Consider the following 5,068-nt stretch of genomic DNA (forward strand, 5'->3'; position numbering starts at 1 on the left):
TTTTAACATTTGAGCTCAATGGAAAGCTCTCTGTTCAACCTTACAGGATTTAAATAATACCATGTTCAGTTCCTTTGAGACTATTTGCATTTGTACTTTTGGAATTTGGTAGTTTGTGATTCCTTTGACTCATCTTTCCCTCTAAGGTCTCATGCCATATAATTTTGTCTTTTCTTTAAATTTTGTGAGTTATACTTATTACAGTCTTCGTAATCCCTTTGAACATGTCCATTTTTTTCTATGCCTATTAGAACTCTAACTCCGGTCAGTTTTCCTGAAGTTCCATCACGGGCTTTTGCCAACAATTCCTCTTTGTAGGAATTAGAGAGTAGCAATTCCCCTAGTTGTTGCTTCTGTCTTCTGGGAGGTAAAATTATCAATAAGACAATAAATAAGTATATTAATACTTGGTGAACATTTCTTTTGATCATCTAAAATGGACCAAACATTATCATCGTCATTACATTATTAAAATTTCCAGAGTACATTATGGCATAAATATTTCTATGCTTTTTCATATAAAGAAATGGAGATTCAAAGATATGAAATGACTTAATAATACAAATTTGTTATTTATTTTATAACATTATGTATAATGTTATGCTAGAAGCTGGGAATGCACAGATGAACAAGACAAAAGTCCTTGTTTCAATGGGTTTTTAAGACTATGGGAATTATCTCAAACTCATTCTGTGAGGCCAGCATCACCTTGAAACAAAAGTCAGACAAAGACACAACAAAAAGAAAGCTACAAGCCAATATACTTGATGAACATAGATGCAAAAATCCTCAACAAAATATTAGCAAAGAGAATACAACAGCACATCAAAAAGATTATATAACATGATCAAGCAGGATTCATCCCAGGGATGCAGGGATGGTTCAACTTACACAAATCAATAAATGTGATACACCACATCAATAAAATCAAGGACAAAAACCATATGATTATTTCAACTGATGCTGAAAAAGCAGTTGACAAAATTCAGCATCCCTTCATGATAAAGGTTCTCAACAAATTAGGTACAGAAAGAAAGTATCTCAATACAATAAAAGCCATATATGACAAACTACCACCAACATTATCCTGAACGGGTAAAAACTGAAAGCTTTTCCTCTAAGAAAAGGAACAAGACAAGGATGCCCACTCTCACCACTCCTATCCAAAATAGTATTGGAAGTATTAACCAGAGAAATCAGGCAAGAGAAAGAAATAAAGGGTATCCAAATTGGAAAAGACACGATCCTATGTATAAAAACCTATGAACTCTATGCCAAACTCATACAACCAATAAACAAATTCAGTAAAGTTGCAGGATACAAAATCCACACACAAAAAATCAGTTGTGTTTTTATACACCAACAACAAACAAGCAGAAAAAGAAATCAAGAAAGCAAGTAGTCACCAAAAGGATAAAATACCTAGGAATAAATGTAACCATGGAGGTGAAAGATCCCTACAATGAGAACTACAAAGCACTGCTGAAAGAAAGAGAACACAAAAAGATGGAAAGACATTCCATGTTCATGGACTGGAAGAATTAACATTGTGAAAATGTCCATACTACCCAAAGCAATCTACAGATTCAATGTAATCCCCATCAAAATATCAACGACATTCTTCACAGAAATTTAAAAAAAAAAATCCTAACATTCATTTGAAACCATAAAAGACCCCAAATAGGCAGTCCTGGAAGACAACAAAAAGCTGGAGGCATTACACTACCTGATTTTGATCTATACCACAAAACTATAATAACCAAAAAAGCATGGTACTGGCATAAAAACAGATGCGTGGACCAATGGAACAGAATGGAGAACCCAGAAATCAACCCACATACTTACAGCCAACTGATCTTCAACAAAGGTACCAAGAACATACATTGGGGAAATGAGAGCCTCTTCAGCAAATGGTGCTGGGAAAGCTGGATATCCATGGACAGAAGAATGAAACTAGACCCATGCATCTTGCCATATACCAAAATCCACTTATAACGGATTAAAGACTTAAATATCATACCTGAACTATACAACTCCTAGAAGAAAACATAGGGGAAACATTTCAGGATGTAGGACTGGGCAAATACTTTATGAATAAGACCTCAAAACACAGGCAACAAAAGGAAAAGTAAATGGGATTATATCAAACTAAAAAGCTTCTGCACAGTAAAGGAACAATCAACAGAGTGAAAAGACAACCTACTGAATGGGAGAAAACATCTGCAAACTGTACATCCAACAAGGGATTAACATCAAGAATATACAAGGAACTCAAACAACTTAACAGTAAAAAGACAAATAATCTGATTTAAAAATGGGCCAAGGAGCTAAGAGACATTTCTCAAAAGACATACAAATGGGCCGGCCCGGTGGCACACTGCTACAGTGCGCTGCTTGAGAGCGCGGCGGAGCTCCCGCCGAGGGTTCGGATCCCAAATACAGACCGGCCGCTCACTGGCTGAGCGAGGTGTGGGCGCAACACCGAGGGTTGCGATCCCGTTGCCGGTCCCGGTCCGGTACGGGCGCGACACTGAGGGTTGCGATCCGTTGCCGGTCACGAAAAAAGACAAAAAGGAAAAAAAAAAAATTTCCTTGATGCTTGACGAAGCAGTAAGAATTGTTAACTTTATACAATCTTGACTGTTTCGTACACATCTTTTTAATATTCTATACAATGAAATAGGAAGTAAGCATAAAGCACTTTTGCTACATACTAAACTATGATGGTTGTATAAAGGAAAAGCACTTATGCAATTCCTTGAGTGTGCTAAATTAGCTTCTTTTTTCATGGAACAGTACATTTACTTGAGTGCTGGACTAATAAACTATGGTTATTCAGACTTTGATATCTGAACAACATTTTCTTGAAAATGAATAAAGTGAGCCTATAATTTCAAGAACAACTGACTATATTTGTTGTCAATGACAAAATTCAAGCTTTCAAGAAAAAAAGAAAAAGAATTTTGAAAACATGTATCTGCCACCGTGACCTTGACAGCATCCCAGTATTTAAAGACTTTAAGGGTTAAATCAGTGGTGATACTTATGAATGTAATTTTAAGATATTATAGAATGGTATGTATCAGCAATTAGAAGATCTGCATAATCAATATTTTCCAAATAACCAATGCATGATGTTACAAAATTATGCATGGGTAAAAGATTCATTCAAAGTCCAAGATAGACCAATGAATATTAACATAAGAGAGTACAAACAATTTTATTGGTATGGTTTCAGATTCCACATTACAACCTACTTTTAAGGAACTACTTCTTGTTGAGTTTAATTTAATAAAGAATATACACAATTATCTGAAAAAGATATTGAAATACTCCTCCCTTTTCTAACTACTCACCTGTATGAAGCCAGGTTTTCTCCGTACACTTCAACCAAAACACTACATGACAAAGTGAATGCAGAAGCAGATGGATTAATTAAGCTGTTCTTTATTAACCCAGACATTAAAGAATTTTTTTTTTCTCCCACAGCTCTTCTCAAATATTTTGTTTTAAAAAATATGGTTATTTTTCACAAAAATGTTATGATGTTAACATGGAATAGGGATATTATTGGTATTTTAAAATAAATATTTTTTCTCAGTTTTAAATACTAATATGGTTAACATTAATAGATATAATACATATAAGCAAAATCTCTTTGAGGTCCTCAATAAAACACAAGAGTGCAAAGTGGCCAGGAGACCAAACAGTCTGAGAACCATTACTGTATTAGTCAGGGTTCTCCAGAGAGACAGAACCAATAGGATACATACATAATATATGAGAGTGAATTTATTAGGGGAATTGCCTCACAAGATTGTGAAAGTTGAGAAATCCCATGATAGGCCATCTTCAAACTGGATGCTGATAGCATGGCTCAGTCTAAGTTCAGAAGCCCCAGAACCAGTGAATATGGTGGTGTGATTCTCAGTTCAAGGCCAAAGACTCGAGAGCTGAGAGGTGACTCTGGTGTTAAGTCCAGAAACCCAAAGGCTGAAGACTCTCGAGCCTAGATGTCCTTGGATAGGAGAGATCAGTATATCCCAGCTCCAGAGGATATGGAGAGAGATTTGCCTTTTCTTCTATTTTTATTCTCTCCAGGCCCCCAGCAAATTGGATGGTACCTGTCCATATTGAGGGCAGATCCTTCCCACCTAGTCCACTTAGGCCCACATGCTAATCTCTTCTGGAAAAATCCTCATAAACACACCCCCCAAAACTGTAATACCAGTTTTCTAGGTATTCCTTAACCTAATTAAGTTGACATCTAAAATTAACCATCACGATTACAATATATTACATATAGCTATCCTACAGACAAATCCAATTTTTGTCAACCTGATGTTATTTAATCAATTTTTCACCAAAAAATACTTTTTATTTTTATTTTTATTTTTTTTTCCTTTTTGTCTTTTTTCGTGTCCGGCAACGGATCNCAAGCGGCGCACTGTAGCAGTGCGCCACCGGGCCGGCCCATATTTTTTTGTGCTATCTTAAACCTTGGTTTAAAATCAAAATCCCCCTCAGTTTTTAGCAACCAGAGAAAAAGACACATTACCTACAGAGAAACAAAGATAAAAATGACAGCATATTTTTCGTCAGAAAGAATGTAAGCAAATAGATATTGAAACAACATCTATAAAGTATTAAAAGAAAGTAAAACTGCTAGCCTAGAATTCTTTACCCAATAAACATATCTTTATAAAATGAAGGTGAAGTAAGGATTTTTTCAGACATAAACAAGCTGAAATATTACATTGCCAGTAGACCGGCACTATAAGAAGTGTTAAAAGAAACTTTATCACACAGAAGAAAAATGATAGCAATTGGAAACCTGGATCTAAACAAAAAATAAAAAGCACTGGAAATGCTAACTATATTGGCAAGTGAATTTGTCTTTCTCTTGGTGGTATACCTAGTTACCACCCACGCAGTGGTTTAAACAATAAAAAACTTATTGTACAGTTCTGTAGATTGGAGTCCAACAGAGGTCTCACTGGGTAAAATTAAGACATAAAGTTAAATGCAGGCTGCATTCCTTTCTGGAGTCTCTCGACTTACTTCTTTA

Source organism: Galeopterus variegatus, unplaced genomic scaffold, assembly GCF_000696425.1.
Source record: "Galeopterus variegatus unplaced genomic scaffold, G_variegatus-3.0.2 Scaffold687, whole genome shotgun sequence".
Lineage (NCBI taxonomy): Eukaryota > Metazoa > Chordata > Mammalia > Dermoptera > Cynocephalidae > Galeopterus > Galeopterus variegatus.